Here is a 21168-nt window from a genome sequence, read left to right on the forward strand (position 1 = left end):
CACTGCAGCGCGTATGCGCAAACATTGATGTAGCCCTGCTTAGCCACTTCCCATTGGGTGACGTAACCCTGGACTTACTCCTTGTATAGATGGGATATTGCCAGATTGGCTTGTTCATGTGTTCATGGCGTGGTGCCACATTAAAACTACGTCATGACTTCTCACAACTCGCTGTGTCCCCTCACTTACTCAGAAATAGTTGCATGTGATCTCTGCCCATCTCTCTCTCCCATCGATTGCAGTTGGCACTCTAGCTGCGTTGCCCTCTGGCTGGCCTGACTCATCCTCGTTGTCCTCAAAATATGTTAGTTCCACATCTGTACCTTTTTTCGTGGCAAGGTTGTGCAGCATTGCACAAGTGGCAATAATCTTGCAGCAGGTGATGGGTTTGTACTGGCGTGCGCCTCCGCTCTTGTGGAGGCAGCGGAACCTGCTCTTCAGTAGTCCAAACGTGCGCTCCACCACATTGCGTGTTGTTTTGTGTGCCACGTTGTATCGTCTCTCACTCTGGGTTGCTGGGTGTAGGTAGGGAGTGAGGATGAATGACCGGCATGCATATGCACTGTCGCCTAGATGAGTAATAGGGAACCATCAGTAACATGCCTCTATACACTATGATTTGCAGGTTTCAAGGGGCGTCACTGTTACTTACCTAGCAGGTATCCCTCTCCAAATTCTCCGGCACTCAGTCGTGTGTAGATCCCACTATTCTGGAAGATGTAAGAGTCGTGGGTGCTCCCAGGAAACTTTGCAACACTATCTGTGATGATGTTCCCTGCATCACAGATCACCTGCACATTGATGGAGTGGGTGGACTTCCTGTTCCTGTAGATGTGCTCTGTGTCAGCTGGTGGACATATTGGGATGTGTGTACCATCAATACAGCCGATGACATGGGGGAACTGTGCCATGTGATAAAAGTCTGTTTTTGTTTTCTGCAGTGCAGCCTGTGTGTTTGGGAAGTTTATGTAGTGGTGCATTCTCTGCATCATGGCATCCAGGAACTTCCTGAAGAAACGTGACAGGCAACTCTGGGATACCCCACCCACCGCAGCTATCACCACCTGATAACTGCCGGATGCCAGCAGATGTAGGCTGCAGAGCACCTGCACATGTGGGGGTATGGCGTGCGCCCTTCTTATTGGCTGGTCCAGGAGTGGGTGGAGGTCCCTGATTAAGTCCATGATGGTATCGGGGTGTAGCCTGTACCTCTCATGTATCTCTGCATCAGTCAGCTGGAATAGTGTGATGCGCTGTCTGTAGATGCGTTCCTCCCGTCGCCACACCCTCAGTCCTGCTGCCTGTAGACGTAGGCGCCTTGCAATGACGTACATAGCGGCCATGTTGTCCACGCTGTTGCATTTTGGGATTGCTTATCTGCACTGTTGATGGTTACCACCTGCTTTCAATCCGTGTTAATTACCGACTCTTATTTACCAATTTTCTTGGATTTCTTAATTACCGAGTGCTCCTACATGTCATTTTAATTTTTACCACTTCATATTTACCACTTCATATTTACCGATTCGTTAATTGTGTATTCGGTAAATCTGAATCGGTATTTTGGAATTCGGTAAATATGAATCGGTATTTACCGCCTCATTTTACCGAAAAGTGGTTTTTGGACTCCTACATCTCACTTGTCTAAATACCGGTAGGTAACGGCATATTTACCGAAAATCGGCCGTTACCGACCGGTATTTGGCTACCTACATGAGGACCTAAGACTTATCAAACGCCTTTTAGCCCTAAGATACATTCCATCGCAAAATATCCATCATGCAAAGCTGAATTTGCTATTTATGCACTGATATGTAGCTGCAACTTAATATACATAGGCAGCACAAAACTACCAGTACATAAAAGAATCCTGCAGCATACACAAGCAATTGTTAACAACAACCCTAGCTACCTGGTGGCAAGGCACTTTAAGGAATACCATCAAAGCAGCCTTAAATATTTTAAATATTATGTGCTGGACACAGTGCCCATCAACAAGAGAGGGGGTAACAGAGAAGCCAGACTGAGGTGCCTAGAGACAAGATATATATTAGAACTGGATACAAAGCAGCCAAGGGGTCTCAATACCAGTGAGGGTCTATATACATATCTTTGATATTTCCTAGTTACTGTAATGTTTCTTAACACCTATTTAATATTTATTGCATATTTATTTATTTACTAATTTATTTAAGTGATTACGCTGCATTTTTAGGTGTTCAGGTTGTTGGTCTACCTATATATGGGGGATTTACTTTTCAACTTTCTTTAGCGCTCTCTATCAATAGGTAGATCAGCACAGGCCTCCAGAAACTTGTATATATATATATATATATATATTCTGACTTTGAGGGAGACATTACCAACAAGGTTGTATTTCAAACACACATATTGCTTTTATTATCATTTTTTTTAAATGGTATGATGTTTCAAGTATATCATCAGGGAGATTTTAGGTTCAAATGATTTTACAACAATTTCTATTGTGAATGTCATTTTGTGGGAATCAACCTTATGATTATCTCTATAATTAACTTACTGACTAAACCTCTTCTGCTGAAATTTACCGGTTATACACAACTCTGCGATTTTTCTGTATTTGGTCAAACTAACAGGTAACAGGAATTAGTCAGTACCAGTTAGGCTGCTAGCACTCTCTTTGCACACATAGAAGTATTTTGCACTTTATTATTGCACTTTTTTGCACATAATTTTTATCTATACGGGTCTCGCACATTAGGAAGATGGCGGGGTAACTCACTTAGCACTTAGTCAATTTGTTAAATACAGCAGCAAGATTCTCTACCAAACCAGGAGAGTAAATAAGTGCAGGACATAGGGGTTCTATAATAGTATTTTGACTAAAGTATATCCCATACCCACTATTACTTTGGATATTTATCAAGTAGGTTTGGTCCATGCACTTTACTGTATTTTACAGCGATTTGTTTTCCTGGTTTTACTGTAACGTTTACTCACATTTAAACATGATTTTAGCATTATGCTGTTATTTATGTATTTCAAATGTGTAGTATGTTTACCATGTTTATTGCTGCTGCACTTGCACTTTAAATTGAGGTAATCCCGCCCATGCGCTGTCATGTGATCCAGTCCGTCTTCACCGGCCGAAACGCGTCATGGCAACATGGTGATTGGTAAATAAATCACTAAAGAAGAAAATGGGTCTACTCTTGCCTTTTTTCCAAGCGGAATAGAAGGAGTGGGCAAGCGCGCAGAATATATATATATATATATATATATCACGCTTAATCCTCCGTAGCTTTTCCCCGCTTACGATTCTCCAGAAGAGAGAGGCACGGACCCAACTTGTAGTGCATATAGTCTTTATTTCTCTGTCGCCATAACGCGTTTCGGCTCGCCTGAGCCTTGATCACATGACAGTGGACTGAGAGAGAGAACACCTTTTTAAAGTGACAGTGCCAATGAGATCGTGACCACGTGATCAGCATACTCCGCTAATCCCGTCATAGACATGAACAACAGACATCACATTCGTTGTTGACAAAACAGGTAAGGTTACATAAAATATCATATCAACCTGAATGACTAAATAATACTCTTATAAAATTATTGACAGATATTGCCACATGTTTTGAAGCTTTGTATGCTGTTGTAAAACGTCAACGTTGTCTTATCGTCTGGTTAGTACGTCACGATCAAATTAAAATCAATAACAATAAACAACCACAATTGTTGATTGAAAAAAGTGCTTAGGTGTGGAGTGCAAAATGTGTGCAAAGACAGCCTAGGAGTGTATACTGTGTAAAAAAAAAAAAAAATTTTCATTTTTTTGCAATAATTCGTTACATTTCGATTCTTTGGTTATATCGGTTTCATATGTTTAAAGTGAAAGCAGCATGACCGATGGATGGGTCGAAAGATAAATAGTAGTGTCCCCATATTTATGTATGCTTTCGTCAAACCAGTTTGACTGTGTTTTTGTTGGGACACTATCCGAGCCTTAATGCACCAATAATAGAGTAAGGTTAGATATGTTTTGCTCAAAGAGACACTGGTTAAGTCCTATATCAAAGGGAATGTGATATGTGCATCAATGCTGTTATATAGTCTGTACAAAATAAGGTATAGTCTACGACTGAACATATTATACTGACAGACCTTAGTAAGAAGTGTCCAAGTCAGAGTCGTAGAATTGTGCAAATTTGCTAATAAATAGATAAAAGGTGTTAAAATACCTGGGAATACCTTTTAAAAATACTTGTTTAAAAATACTTTATAAAAAAATACTTTATAAAAAAATATACATATACTATCTCTCTGTCGACCTTTCCCTGTAATGAGACATGTGGATAGGTGCAAACTGGAGAGCAAATTCCACAATAAATATATTAAAAGATTAAGACTTCAAAATCTTATAAATACCTTAAAATAATTGTACAAAATATATGACCACATTTTTTTAAAAAAACCAAGAAATTAATGTTTTTCATTTGCGAATTTATAGGACTGCAAAGTTAAAACCAGTGTGTTAAAAAAAGGGTGTTTACTAGCTACCAGTGTCATCGATTGGTGCTAAGATTGAACCTTCTAAGTCTGCAAGGAAAATATCTTTCTAGTTGTATCTATTCTAATCATATGGTGACCAGATCTTATCTTTCTTGGAGTTAAGTCAAGCATGTGTATAAGTCTTCAGTAGCGTTCAGACCGGAAGGGTGTTTGGTATCTAACTGTAGGATGTACCTAGTTTCGAGTTTTCTGAGTTTATTCTCTCGATTGCCACCCCTTCTGCTTGGTGGTACAGTGTCAATTACAAAATATTTTACCAAGCGATTGTCAGATTGATGACATTCTTTAAAATGTCGTGCAACCGGGTAGGTGTTATCCTGGTTTGTGATTGCCCTGAGGTGCTGAAGGATACGTTTGTATGCGGGTAACTTTGTGCTGCCTATGTAGCGCAGATTACAGGGACATGTCAATACATATATTGCGAATTCAGTTTTGCATGTAAGTAGTTTTGAAATAACATGCTTATGCTCGCTGAATGGGGTTTGATATGTGTTGGTATTTACTCCCTGGATGCATGCTTTACATGTTTTGCATCGAAAGAATCCTTTCATGGTTTGTATCCAACTGCTGCTGTCAATTACCTCAGGGCTAGTTTTGACAAGCACATCCCTCATTGAGGGAGCTCTGCTATATGTGATGGACACCCTCTGCGGTAGCAGGGGTCCTATCACGGGGTCACTTCGTACCAAGGGCCAGTTCTGCTGAAGAATTTTATTTAAGGCTTTGTGCTGTTGGTTGTATTGCACAATTAAGCGGAACACATTATCTTCGTCAGTCCTAATGCTCATAGTGTTGGTGGAGTTAGCGTTGGGCAGGATGTTTACAGATTTCTTATCTTTTATGACTTCATCTCTACATAATGCCATGGATTTTTTAATGGCGTTATCAATGACTTGATTTTGGTAGCCTCGTTGCTGGAAGCGAAGTTTGCTCGCTTGTTGTGCTGCCACTAAATCATCATTGTTGCTATAAATGCGTCTAATCCTTAGCATTTCCCCATAGGGGATGCTATTAATAAGATGTTTAGGATGCGCACTTGACGCGTGAAGTGTGGAGTTGCCTGCCGTCTTCTTTCTGAAAAGACGGGTTTCAATTTTGCCATTCTTTATATACACCTGGGTGTCTAAAAATTCAATCTCTGTGGCACTGACAGTGGCAGTAAAGTGTAAATTCATATTGTTGGCATTAATCCTTTCAATGAAGTCAAAAGCTTGCTGGCTAGTCCCTTCCCAGATAACAAAAAGATCATCAATATATCTTAACCATACTTTAACATTGGTGTTGACATATTCGTGGTGTTCTTGCTTAAGGACCAGCTCCTCCCATCTGCCCATATGCAGGCATGCGTAGCTCGGTGAGAAGCTGGCCCCCATAGCAACGCCTCTAGTTTGCTGGTAAAGTTGACTGTTAAACATGAAAATGTTATTTCGTAAACAAAATTCTGTCATTTCAACCAGCATGCAATTGTGTTCTAGATGCTGCGTCGATCTTTGTGCGAGGTAATGTTGGATCGTTGCTAAGCCAGCTACATGCTCAATGCTAGTATATAAAGAAGTTACATCTAATGCAATTAGTAAGTAATTTTCCTGCCACACAATGTTCATGATTTTTCTGAGGAAGTCACTGGTATCTTTTACATAAGATGGTAATTTCTGTACAAACTCCTGCAGATAATAGTCAATGTATTTGGTAGTGTGTTCCGTCAGACTGTTTCTGGCACTGATGATTGGCCTACCAGGAGGGTCGTTGTAGTCTTTGTGAATCTTCGGTATGAAGTATATAGTTGGTGTAGTGGGACTGTCATTTTTTAGGAATTTGAATTCATCGTTGTTAATCAGATTGGCATTTTTCCATTTGTTGAGCTTGAGGTGGAAATTTTTGTAAGTGATTTTCATGTCACTGATAGTAGTTCTCGTGTAACAAGTGCGATCATTGAGTTGTTTATATGCTTCCTTGTTGTATGCACTCATTGGCCAAATGACAATATTCCCACCTTTGTCACTGTTGCGAATGACAATCTCTTTGTTATTCTTTAGTAATTTGGATGTTAGTTGCTTGTATTGCCAATCAGCTTTGTTGTAATGCTTCGTTTTGGATTGTATTTTCGTATTCAATTCCTTCAATTGAGTAGTCACCGCTTCATGGAAGATATCAATAGAGTCTCTGATCATGATTGGATTGTAAGAGGATTTGGGTTTGAATGGGCTAGCTTTGAGTGTTGGGTTCGTTGAGTTACTTTCATTACTGAGATCCTGTATGACTTGTAAAAGGGGTGCATCCGATTGGGTTAATGAATTTGTTACCCGTTGGACCTCTGAAGTGGAAATTTCACCCATAGTTGTTTGGTTAGGTGTGTTTATGAGGAAATGCTTTTTTAGCTTTAATTTTCTTACTCCTTTATATACATCGATTCTTGTTTTGGCATAATCAAAGTTGTTGCGCGGAGCGTATGAAAGACCCAATCTTAGAATGTTTTTTTCTTGTGACGTGAGCTCAATATTGGATAAGTTCACTATGGTATTTTCTACCTGCTCATCCATTATTGTTTGTTGCGCCAAAATCCCCGTCCCCTCCTTTTGCCTTGTCTTTGCACGTTTGATGTTTGCCTTGCGCCTCTGTCTCCGTTTGAAGTTGTTGTAGCTGGATTTGCCTGGGGTCTTGGGCGCAGAGTTTGTCTGCGCTCTTGACATAAAAAATTAAGTTCCTCACCAGGTGATGGCTTCGACTTAGCTCCCATCATTGCAGCCGAACGCATTTCTGATTCTGACTCACTGCCAGTCCCAGAGCTGCCTTCTGATTGGATGGTGTTGGGCTCGCGGTTTTCGTTTACGTTTGGGACTGTTGGCGCTTGCAAATTGCGGAATTTTGACTTCCTCAGTGCATCATATCGTTTGGCAAAGGTAAAAATTTGGCCCATCTCATAGTCAGTTCTGTCTCTTTGAAATTTGTAAGCCTTTCTAGATTTAATTTTTTCCTCCTCTTTTGATAAGCGGGCCATCATTTCATTTCTTAATTTGTTCTGTTCATCCTTATCCTCATACATTTCCAACTCTTCATTTATGGTATCAATTTCCCCCAGTAACTTGGCTCTGTCAATGTCAGCGTATTTAATTAGGATAAGGGTTAGTTTCCTTGAAGATTCTAAATTGCACTCAGCCCATTCCTTCATTAAATCGGGGTTAGGTTCTTCGTAACTGGGTGCCGTTAATATACGCAGGCCACGTGGGATCCTATTGACATCAATGTATCCTTGTAGTGACTTAGATTCCCACCACTTAGTCATCTCTGCTTTCATTTTTTTCTCCAATTTTTTGAATATATCTCTTATTGAGTTGTTAACGATGGTTCTATTCACTCTAGGTTCTGTCATGTTACTCGTTGATGGGAGTGCGTCAGAGAACATCTCTGTTGCTGCAGCCTCCCGTGCTCTTGCCACGTCGGCCGACATGAGTCAAATAATACGTAGATACTCCAATTAAACCAGTTTTGTTTGTGGCTGTGTTTAATGGAGTATTTGCATGCCTCCTCACCCCGCAATACCCAATTGGGCGCCTACCTGCTAACTTCCGTATTCGTCGAGTCCTCCGACTCGCCTCCTACCAAGGTCGTCAGGTTTTTCCGGGCTGATTTTCAGGGTTGCGGGGGGTCCGGCGGCGAGTATCTTGTGCGGGATGAGTTAAGCTTCCGGGTCACCCGGGAAGAGAAGTCTCGCTGAGCCGTCGACCGTTGACGAGAAGGGGGTCCGTGAATGGTCGTGCGAGACCAGCAAACGACCAATGAAATCACGCTTAATCCTCCGTAGCTTTTCCCCGCTTACGATTCTCCAGAAGAGAGAGGCACGGACCCAACTTGTAGTGCATATAGTCTTTATTTCTCTGTCGCCATAACGCGTTTCGGCTCGCCTGAGCCTTGATCACATGACAGTGGACTGAGAGAGAGAACACCTTTTTAAAGTGACAGTGCCAATGAGATCGTGACCACGTGATCAGCATACTCCGCTAATCCCGTCATAGACATGAACAACAGACATCACATTCGTTGTTGACAAAACAGGTAAGGTTACATAAAATATCATATCAACCTGAATGACTAAATAATACTCTTATAAAATTATTGACAGATATTGCCACATGTTTTGAAGCTTTGTATGCTGTTGTAAAACGTCAACGTTGTCTTATCGTCTGGTTAGTACGCCACGATCAAATTAAAATCAATAACAATAAACAACCACAATTGTTGATTGAAAAAAGTGCTTAGGTGTGGAGTGCAAAATGTGTGCAAAGACAGCCTAGGAGTGTATACTGTGTAAAAAAAAAAAAAATTTTTCATTTTTTTGCAATAATTCGTTACATTTCGATTCTTTGGTTATATCGGTTTCATATGTTTAAAGTGAAAGCAGCATGACCGATGGATGGGTCGAAAGATAAATAGTAGTGTCCCCATATTTATGTATGCTTTCGTCAAACCAGTTTGTATGTATATATATATATATATATATATGTATAAATATATATATATATATTACCTACTGGCGGTCGCCAGTAGGTAGTTATAGTTAGGACCACGTTTCCATAGGAAATCCGCAACATTCTATTTTGAATAACTTTGGCGCCGGTCGACGAATCCTCGCTAATTTTTCAAAATAGGTGGGGTGCTACGCTCCGCTCCTACCCTGAAAGTCTCGGGGGGATTCGTGAAGCGGGGGCTGAGATAAAAGGGGGGGTCCCAAAACGCGTTTTTCCCATGCATTTTTCCATAGGACCTTTAGACACAGCTACAGCCCGAACGGCTAAACAGAATTACTTGAAATTTGGCAGAGAGGTAGTCCTCAGGTCAAGGAAGTGCCTTTTGTAGGTTTGGTGTAAATCTGTTCAGTAGATTCTGAGAAAATAGCCTTTAAATCAATATATATATCTGAGCCAGCGTACGGTGCGCTTACGGTGCGCTTACCGTACGCGTACGGTGGCGTGCGCGAGCGCGATTTTGATTGGCTCTTAGTAAACATTCGAATCGGTCGAAACCAGGAAGCGGCGGCCGCCATTTTCTCTCTCGCTCCCTGAGTTGGGCAGCAAAAACCAACCCCAAAAATGTATAAAGAGGCAGTTTCATGAGATCCTAACCACCCAGCATTGATACAGGGGTCCCCAAACCACCCCCAAGCCCAAAAAAAAAAATTTTTTTTTCCGGAAATTCGCCGATTACGCTTACCGTACGTGTACGGTAAAAATTTATAAAAAAAAAAATTATCCACATTCTCCCCACCCCGTGTGCAAATTGTGCCCGAAGGGCACCATTTGTGCATGGCATCTGACAGATATGAATTTAACAAAGAATACATTTCACAAAGATGCGCATAATATATCCCCCATGTGCGCACGGTGCGCGAAGTGCATCGTGCGTACATGGCCCATCCCGCGCACGGAGTGAACTGCGTTAACTGGGCGCGCACGCCACGAATGGCGTAAAGTAACTTAGCATTTAAAAAACCGTACAACTATAACTCACGCGACCGCAATCTTCTGCTGATGACATATGTGTCTTTATGAAAAAAAAATATTTGTAATATATGTATAGCTAAAATTTAATGGAAGAAGACATGGGCAAATAAGTGTCGAAATACAGTATTAGCATCAGCAGAGGATTGCGGTCGCGTGAGTTATAGTTGCCTGCACTAACTATAACGCGGGAATTTCATTGGTTTTTTCCGAGTGAAATGTACAGCTAACTATAACATGTGTGAAACCTATGGTTTTTTCAGTGAATATATATATATATATATCACCTACTGGCGGTCGCCAGTAGGTAGTTATAGTTAGGACCAAGTTTCCATAGGAAGAGCATTTATGTTTTGCTTATTACTTTGGCGTCGTTTGATGAATCTTCATGAAATATTCCACACTAATTCTTTGTTCATATCAACTCCTCTGTGGGAAGTTTGGGGGTGATTCGTCAAAGGGGGGGCCAAGAAAAAAGGGGGGTCCCAAACGTGTTTTCTCCATGTTAATTTCCATAGGAAACTTTAGACAAGGCTACAGGCCGAACGGCTGAACGGAATTACTCCAAATTTGGCAGGGAGAAGGGTCTTGGTCTAAAAAGCACACTTTTGTTTATTTGATGTAAATCCGTTCAGTAGTTTTTTGAGAAATATCAACATTTACAGATATCGATATTTGGGAATTCTTTCATCTAATTGGCTGAGGCGTTACGAGCACGAGCTTGCTGCTTATTGGCAGCGAGCGGTTTGAATTAGGAAGTGTTGGCCGCCATTTTGTGATTACATCAAAGCGAGTAAGGGGGAAAAGGGCAAAAAGAGTAGGAAACAGGAGGATAGGAGCACTGTAACCTCTGTGGGGGAGTGGGAAGCGAAGTAGTCACTCCTACCGGACTGAAAGTGCGGTGTTACTCAGAGTGACATGGTGCTGAGATGAGATGCTGCTACACTCGGGTATGAAACCTAGAGCCTAAACCGTGAGATCATATGGAGCATCACTTCTCAGGCACAGGTGATACAATGTGTGTGCCTGAGAAGTGTGTGTCCGCGGGACATTTATGTTTGCTATTACAGGGCGGGGGCATTGTTTCCACCCTGTGATAGTAAATTCTTGTTTGCCTCATTGAAGCGAGAGGAGGAAAACTGTGTATCGTTTCAATAAAGCGGATCCGGATGGTAAAAATGGAGAGAAAAAAATGAAGTGGGTCTCACCCGTTCATTCAAAGGAGCCCACTGGTGGGTAATGTTACGGGGCCAATCCTATTATTATATTGCGGGGTCTCTGCAGCACTGGGGACCTTAATCTCACAAAAAAATAACTTTTATTAACACAACACAAATAAATGGAAATGTACCTTTATTGGAACAACAGTAAAACATTAAAGAAGTGGATGGGACTCCTCCGGAAGCAGCGTACGAAACCTGCACGAGAAAAATGAAACATAAGTATGGGTGCCATGTCCAAGAGAGGAAGAATTTGCAATGCTATAGGTCTTGCATTAACACAAGTGTAAGCTATTGGCATTGTAAATGACAATGCCTTTTATTGATGTTTTAAAAACGAAAACAAAATTAAAAGGCATTGTTATATGCATTGTCAATAGCTCAAACTCGCGTAAATGCAAGACCTATTGCATTGCAAATGGTTGTTAATTGGTGGCAGGTTTACGACCAGGAGGGACCCAGTCCACTTAAAGCGCTGCACACTGTATGTTTCAAGTAAGCGCCCTCTACACAAGACTAAAGGCTGCTTACCATTTGACCCAAGGCACCCTGCCCAGTGACACTGGCTCCTGCTCACAGTATGAGGTTCCAGAATTGGCTCACCGCATGAGACCAGAGGCAGGCTTAAGCCGCGCTCATGAGCTGCCATCAGAAAAGAGGCAATACCAGGACGCGCCCTGAAGTTCTCATAAGGTGCCACTTAGGCGCTCTAAAAACGTTAAAAAACATACAGCACGTGCTAAAATAAAATAAAATAAAGCACGCGGGTGGTGTTTAGAGACGCTTGAGTGAGTTCGCTGGTGATGAGCGGCTGCATGATTGCGCATTCTGCTGTTTTTCAAAGCACATACTCATGCTTGTGGCGCATGGCTGCGGACTTACGCAAGCCGTATGCCACCAGAAGCACGAATATGTGCTTTGTAAAAATAGCTACACGACGACTGAAGGTCTACTATGCACTGCATGCGCACTGTGTGGGAGAGACCTAAAAAGAAAGGTAGTCAGAATGAAAGGAAGGAAGTGAGAATGGGACAGAGAGTGAGTGGGTGGAAGGGAGAAGGGGAGGGAGAGTCAAAAGGACAGAGGGAGGAGGAGACAGAGCGTCAGCCTAATGCACCCAGCCCTCACTGTTTACCTCCCTTGTGTCTGGGATGCTGGGGTCTGCGAAAAACAGTGCAGTCCAGCAAGTCCTTAAAATGAAACAGAGATATGAATGAGGTGAGCTTGTCTGCACCTGTGCACCCAGGCTGCTGCACCCCAACCCTTTCCCCTGCACTGTGCTCAATTGCAGCTCCTGGGCACCGAGGCTTTACTGCTCACCTGCCACAACCGGTGTGTTCAACGACGTGCTGGTGCAAGCTCCAACTCCGGGGTGCCTCTCTGAGGGTGGCACAGCAGGTCTCCTGTTGGGGACGGTGTCTTGATACCACGATGGAAGGCATCAGTATGCCTAGGGCATCATTACGGGGTGAGCACCCACTCTGCCCATTTTGGGGCCACTAACCCAGTGTCTGCAAAGCGAGAAATAATATAATGTTGGAAACGTCTTGAGGTAAATGAAGGTTTGTTTCAAGGTTAATAGAGAACACCAGTTGAGTGCATGCTTCCTTCTTGAAGTACGATCTACGAACTGTTAGTGGTAACCGTGGTTCAAAGCGGAGTTGGAGTGCACGAGAATACACAAGGTTAAATAATAATATGTTATGCCAACGTTCACATATAAAGGAACAGAGCGCAAGGTAGAAGCATAATGTGCGTGTGTAATGCAGTGGCGCAAGCCTGTGTGGATGTACCTTTAGTAAACAGCTCACTTTAGTGCCCCAAAAGCAAATGCAATGTGTCTGTAGTGCAGTGCTGCCCGCAGGCTCAGGCCTACAGTACGGTCCAGCAGGTCTGAAGTAACGGCGAATGAAATAGGCCGTATAGAAACTTTGACGTATTTGAAGTTAAAGTATTTATTATATATCAAAGGCACACAAGCAGCGAGCAAAAAGCGTGGCTATCAAGAGAGCAGCTGTAAGTCGGAATGGAGAGAATTCCGTAACATCACATAAATACCATATGAGCATTTGAAATTACATAACAATAGGACTAGCAGGTGTAAGGAGGTTGGGTGAAAGGCAACTATGCGATTGCGATAACTTTATACATAAACTGGTGGCATACAATTATGGATGTACAACAAGGTCCTTAAAATGAAACAGAGATGTGACTGAATGAGGTCAGAGATCACATCATTACTCGCGGGAACATCGCTTGTTTGCACCTGCGCACCCAGGGTGATGCACCCGACCCCTCCCGCCGCAGTGCGCTCAATTGCACCCCTTGTGCACCCAGGCCTCACTGCTCACCTGCCGTCATTGTTGTTTGTCTTAACACCACAGGCAGTAGGGCTCACAATTTAGTTGTTGTTTGGATTGCCGGGATGATGTCCACTTCATGGATCCTTTTTTTTTTGTTGCATATTGTGATATGCGAGGTGGATGCGGCCATATCACCTGAAGCAGTGGGGAAGAACTGGGACATGTTGCGTCGTCATTATTCTATTTATACGTACGCAAAGTCGGCTGGGCTTGCGTATGCCATGTCAGTGTAGGGGTGTGAGTAATTATTCTTGGGATCTGGGCGTTTTTCAGTTCCTGTCTGGGCAGGAAGTGTACTTATTCATGTGTCCCTGTTGCAGTTTTGATGTCACACAATCCGCCATTTACATTAATGTAGCATGTACCGGGAGGGAGGCAACTATCGCTAATGAGATGCTGTCCGAAAACATTGAATGGTAATATCACATGTCGTTGTCAATCTTGTGGATATGCGCAGATACGCATGTCAATGGTGTGCAGTATTATTGACCATGTTGTTATCGCGCAGCTCACACGTCAATGTGCTCCGATGGAGGGAGGATCAGCAGTGAGGCTATGTCTTACACAGTGATAACGCTCATTACAGTCAAGCAATGCATGTCAAACGTGAATCTGAAAGTCTAACATATGACACAGTACTATACTGGTAAACCAGACAACAGAGCAAACTGCAACACAAATCTACACATTACTCTTTACTGTTTCTCACATGTGATCTAGGATGTGCACTCTGCCTGTGGCTGATGATACCCCTTCGAGCCACCAATACCAAGGCACAAAGGCAGCACAATAATGCGCGCACAGACACATTAGGGGCATCGTGTAACACACATTTGTGTTTTTGATGTAACGTTTCAGATGCATGGCTATCACACGTGGAAGGCTACTGTACAGAGCATGATTATTGATCAAGATTATCATTGCATGTTGTGTGTACTATAAGATATGTGTACACAGCAAAAAAGTTTTCAAAAATGCTCTGTAGGCAGAAGAGGTGTCTCTCGTCAAACGGTGTAGAGAGAATAACTAAAATGGGTGGGGTCCTCCAACTGTTGCAATGGGAAATGTTATGAACCATTCAAATGCTTTCTTTTAAGATCACATGGCAATCGTGCAGCGAGCGCGCAAGGATGCCGCACTCGACGCAATTTGGAGAAAATATATTTACTATAATAAAAGTTTATTACAGTTAGAAATATATAAATGTTTAAAATGTTTTAGATTATCGCTTCTTCTCATATACACTTTCAACTTATTTAGATTTAGTTTTGACATGTAAAAAAAAAGAGGGAACGGCGTACCCGGCGCGACCCCATAGGTCTATGATATAATACAGGGCCTGGCAGCGTGCACTTGAGCGTGCACTTGTCACATACGCAATGTGCAGCGCGCATGATCCCATAGTACATGACGTAACATGCGTCTTGGTACTGCGTACTCGTCGCATACCAAAGTAGCAGCTGGCGCGACCTCATACGTATATGATGTTACACGGGACGCGGTGCCATGAACCCGTTAGATACGAAATGCACATCCTTTAGGAGTTTAGGAATATGGTGGATAGGATTCGCGTGCTGATGGAGCTTGGTACAATACCAGTGCGAGACTTCAGTTTTCTCAAAAAAATAAAAAAAAGATATGCAAACTTTTTGGGGAAGATATAAAACATTATATATTTTTCTAATTTAAAAAAAAAAGGATAATAGAGTTCTGAAATATTACAACAACAAAATAGAACTAATTATAGGTTTTATAAATATTAAAATATGAAATTAACATTTAAAAAATCTTTGAAATTCACTGAAAAAACCATAGGTTTTACAGATGTTATAGTTAGGAATAAAGCATTTAAAAATCCTTAGAAATTCACAGAAAAAACCATAGGATTCAGTGACGTTATAGTTAGGAATTAGCATTTAAAAACCTTAGAAATTCACTGAAAAAACCATAGGTTTCAGGGACATTATAGTTAGTTGGACATTTGACTCATATAAAACCAGAGAAATTCGCCTGTTATAGTTAGTTGAGCTAACTATAACTCACCCGCCCACAATGCACTGGTGATGACATCACATATTACATCACTCATGACATGGTCAGTGACATCACTGATGACATCACTGATGACATCTCAAATGACATCACTGATGACATCATCCACCTGATAATCTGATGCACATACTGATGGCCTAATATAAACTTAGATACACGCTCTCTAAAAGACAGACTACTATATTTGAAACCATACACACAACAATGCCAGAAAATACATACCACCCACTATTTCCTAGGTCTCACTCACATCCACTTACTTATACATGCAGTTACTCATCAATACAGTACTATAATATACACTCATACACCTATACATACAGTCACAGTCCGCCACTCATCCATAGAGTTAATCACACACCTAGTCAGCCATGGAAAGAATCAATCACATACCCATTTACTCATGTATGCAGTTATACACCAACTGCGTTATTTATACACACACCACATCACTTATTTATGCAGATACTAACACATACTTACTGTCTTCTACAATCACTGATACAAGCAGACCCTCTTTTATACACCCACTCTTCAAATAACTTATTCTCACGTATAGTCATTTTTATACTCCAACACTCAAATATACTGCCTTAAAACAAATGTAGTTACTCACACATATACCAGTGAGACATTCAGTCACTCACCAAAATACCCATACACACACTAACTCACTGATACAGCCCGTCCCATATGTACTTTTGAATCCATACAACCAGTGAATCACCCAGTCAGACATGTATGCACAGAGTCACACACCCACCCACACAGACACTCAGGCACTCAGGCACTCATACAGATACTCAGACAACAAATCAATAACCCATATAGACACTCATGTAGCTACTCACCAACCCATGCAGCCGCTTATGCACCACCTGAGACACTAATACAGACTTTCACACAGTTTAGTCACTAACCCTTACATTCAGTAACACATTTTCAATCACTCACTTATACTGTCAGTCACACACCTACTAAATAATACATTCAGGGACTTGTAAATTCACTCTTTCTTCAATACACCTTGGCATAGTTATATATGAAAAATATTTAAACTTTACAGAAACACACATGCACTGGATGATGTCATCAGTGATGTCATTTGAGATGTCATCAGTGATGTCATCAGTGATGTCACTGACCTTGTCATTAGTGATGTAATATGTAACGTCATCACCAGTGCATTGCGGGCCCACGAGTTATAGTTAGCTCAACTAACTATAACAGGTGAATTTCCCTGGTTTTACATGAGTCAAATGTCCAACTAACTATAACGTTCATGAAACCTATGGTTTTTCAGTGAATGTCTAAGGTTTTTTAAATGCTAGTCCCTAACTATAACGTCCCTGAAACCTATGTTTTTTTTCAGTGAATATATATATATGTATATATATATATATATATTCACTGAAAAAACCATAGGTTTCACACATGTTATAGTTAGCGGAAATTTTACTGATAAAAAACCAATGAAATTCCCCCGTTATAGTTAGTGCAGGCAACTATAACTCACGCGACTGCAATCCTCTGCTGATGCTAATACTGTATTTAGACACTTATTTACCCATGTCTTCTTCCATACATTTTTAGCTATACATATATTACAAATATTTTCTTTTCATAAAGACACATATGTCATCAGCAGAAGATTGCGGTCGCGTGAGTTATAGTTGCCTGCACTAACTATAACGGGGGAATTTCATTGGTTTTTTATCAGTAAAATTTCCGCTAACTATAACATGTGTGAAACCTATGGTTTTTTCAGTGAATTTGCAAGGTTTTTTAAATGCTAATTCCTAACTATAACGTGTGTGAAACCTATGGTTTTTTCAGTGAATTTGTACGGTTTTTTAAATGCTAAGTTACTTAACGCCATTCGTGGCGTGCGCGCCCACTTAACGCAGTTTGTTCCGTGCGCGCACGGTGCGCTTTGCGCACCGTGCGCGCACAGTGAGCACGCGGTGCGCTTCGCGCACCGCGCGCCTACTTTACGCAGTTAGTGCCGTGCACGCACGGTGGCCACGCGGTGCGCTACGTGCACCGCGTGCCCACGTTACGCTAGATGGGCCATGTACGCACGATGCGCTTCGCGCACCGTGCGCACATGGAGGACATATGATGCACTTCGTTTTTAAAGGTAATATTTTAATTTTTCGCAGTAGTTATAAGCCATGCTCAAATGGTGCCCTTCGGGTAACATTTGTAAACGGGGTGGAGAGAGTGTAGATAATTTTTTTTTTTTATATATATTTTTTTTTTTATCTTTTCGTTTTTTACATTGGTGATAAGCCATGCACAATTGGTGACCTTAGGTCACCAATTGCACACGGGGTGGGGTTAGTGTGGATATTTTATTTTGTTTTATATTTTTTTACCGTACGCGTACGGTAAGCGTAATCGGCGAAATTAGCGAAAAAATAAAAATTCAGTTTTTGGCCTTGGGGGATCTTTGGGGACTCCCTGTACATGGCTATGTGTGTGGGAGCTGTCAAAACAGCCCCTTTAAATGTTTTTGTGCTTTGTTTGTTAATCATCTCTCTCAGTGCGAGAGAGAAAATGGCGGCCGCCGCTTCCTGGTTTCGGCCGATTCGAATGTTTACTAAGATCTAAGAGCCAATCATAATCGCGCTCGCGCACGCCACCGTACGCGTACGGTAAGCGTACCGTAAGCGCACCGTAAGCTGGCTCAGATATATATATTGATTTAAAGGCTATTTTCTCAGAATCTACTGAACAGATTTACACCAAACCTACAAAAGGCACTTCCTTGACCTGAGGACTACCTCTCTGCCAAATTTCTAGTAATTCTGTTCAGCCGTTCGGGCTGTAGCCCTGTCTAAAGGTCCTATGGAAAAATGCATGGGAAAAACGCGTTTTGGGACCCCCCTTTTATCTCAGCCCCCGCTTGACGAATCCCCCCGAGACTTTCAGGGTAGGAGCGGAGCGTAGCGCCCCACCTATTTTGAAAAATTTGCGAGGATTCGTCGACCGGCGCCAAAGTTATTCAAAATAGAATGTTGCGGATTTCCTATGGAAACGTGGTCCTAACTATAACTACCTACTGGCGACCGCCAGTAGGTAATTCCTCCAAATAAGCTCCTTCCGGAAACACTGGGACCCTTGAGAAGTGGCACACTCACTGGCAGAGCGTACTGGCAATTAACATAACCAAAAGTCTAACAATGTGTGTGCTCTCAGGAAAAATCAGAATTCACGACCTGAATTTCTTGGCAAAGCGTTTTGCCAAGATTTTCAGGTAAAGGATTCTGATTTTTCCTGAGAGCACACACATTGTTGGACTTTTGGTTATTTATATATATATATATTCACAGAAATTCCTCCGTTATAGTTAATTCTGCTAACTATAACTCACGCACCCGCAATGCACTGCTGATAATGTCACATATGACATCATTCATGACATCACTAATGACATCAACCAGTGAATGTGGTTTAGTTTGAAATTTAAATATGTATTATATATATATATACCAATCTGTAGTGAAGATTGAGTGGATAAATAACGGTCTGGATGAAGGATTTAGTAGCTGTCTGACTGTCTGTTTAAGTGAGTAATTAAAAGTTTCTCACTTAATACATGGATGAGTAACTAAACTATTTGAATGTGTGCATCACTGTCTATGTTGTTGTATAACATGCTGCATCAGTTGGTCACTAACTACATGAGTGTGTATATTAGTTATTGATTAGTTGGGTGAGTATTTGTATGGGACACTTAGTTTGTGTGTGGTTGGATGGGGTGTGAGTAACTCTATGCATTGATATGTGAATGGTTGATTGACTAGGTGTATAGGTTTAAGAGTGCATGTGGAAACAGTTGTTTGGGTGACTGAATATATTTATTTGTGTGTTGGTGAGCGAATATAGGTTTTAGTTGTACATCTCCAACAAAGTAAAAAAATAAAACACATTGTATGTGAGAGTTGGTGTATATAAATAAGTATTTGTAAGAGTCAGTGATTGTGAGAGTAACTATATGAATGAGTGTATCATTGTAATGGTGATTATTTAACATATTAACGATGAGTTACTATGTTTTTGAATAAATGAGGTGTTGTGTGTATAATTGTGTAAATGAGTAAATGTAAGTGTGATTATTTTTTTTATGAGTGATTAGGATGACTGCATAACCGGCTAAGACGACTGCTGATGTGTCAATGTCTATTTATGTGTATAAGTATATTTGATAGTGTTCTATTAATTAGTGACTGCATGTATAAGTGTTTCTGTTGTTGAATGGGTAGTTGTGTGTGTAGACCTAGGAATCAGTGAGTGGGTATGTAGTAACTGGTATTGGTGTGTCAATGGTTTCAAATATGGTACTCTGTATTTTACAGTGAGTGATGAAAGGTTATACTAGTGTATGATGAGGTGTATCAGATTGTCATGTGGATGACGTCATCAGTGATGTCATCAGTGATGTCATTTGAGATGTCATCAGTGATGTCACTGACCATGTCATGAATGATGCAATATGTGACATCATCAGCAGTGCATTGGAGGTGCGCGAGTTATAGTTAGCAGAACTAACTATAACGGAGGAATTTCTATGGTTTTGTATGAGTGAAATGTCCAGCTAACTGTAACACCCCTGAAACCTATGTTTTTTTCTGTGAATTTCTAAGGTTTTTTAAATGCTAGTTTATAACTATAACGTCTCTGAAACCTATGGTTTCTTCAGTGAATTTCAAAGGTTTTTTAAATGCTAATTTTTAAGTGTAATAATAGTTATACCTATTTTTTGTACTGATTTTCTACACTTTTTTAACTGGTTATTTATAAATATTTTATTCATCAAATAACATTATATATTTTTCTGAAAATTGCAAAAAAAAATAAAAACATTCGAACTGAAATATTTTTTTTCGGAGTTGCGCACCCAAAGCGTACACATAACGGTGGGTGCGTGGATTCTAGTCGTCATTTTAGAAAAGTCGTGAAGTATTTGCGTACGGTGTGCGACGGCTACGTGTTTTTCAGTTACATCATATACATTTTATATTACGCGATGTGCGCGATTGGTATGCCACCAGTCCGCGACTCCTACTCCCGCGCATTCGCAACGCATGCGCATTATGGTACGCAATGCTTGCGTAGTGGCAGGTCCCACGTGACGACATATACATGCTGGGGCATGCTGGGGGCGTGACTACCACAAAAAAAAATAATGTTCTAAAATGATATGTATGTGTCTTTAATATACATTTTAGGGCAAGAGATTATCTAAGATAGTCATAAAAATAATATATTTGTACTTATAATAAACTTATATTATTTTTAAATATATTTTCGCGAAGTCGCGTCAGGTGCGTGCTTCGTGAGCGCAGAGTGTGCGGATCCCATCTGACCTAAAAAAAAAGATGTCATTGGTTCATAACATTTCCCACTGTAACTAATGAAGGACCCAACCCATTTTAATCATTCTTGTTGGAGCATCTTTAGAGAGACATCTCTTTTCCTACAAGA

The sequence above is a fragment of the Triturus cristatus genome, chromosome 7 (genome assembly GCF_964204655.1).
Source record: "Triturus cristatus chromosome 7, aTriCri1.1, whole genome shotgun sequence".
NCBI classification, from domain to species: Eukaryota; Metazoa; Chordata; class Amphibia; order Caudata; family Salamandridae; genus Triturus; species Triturus cristatus.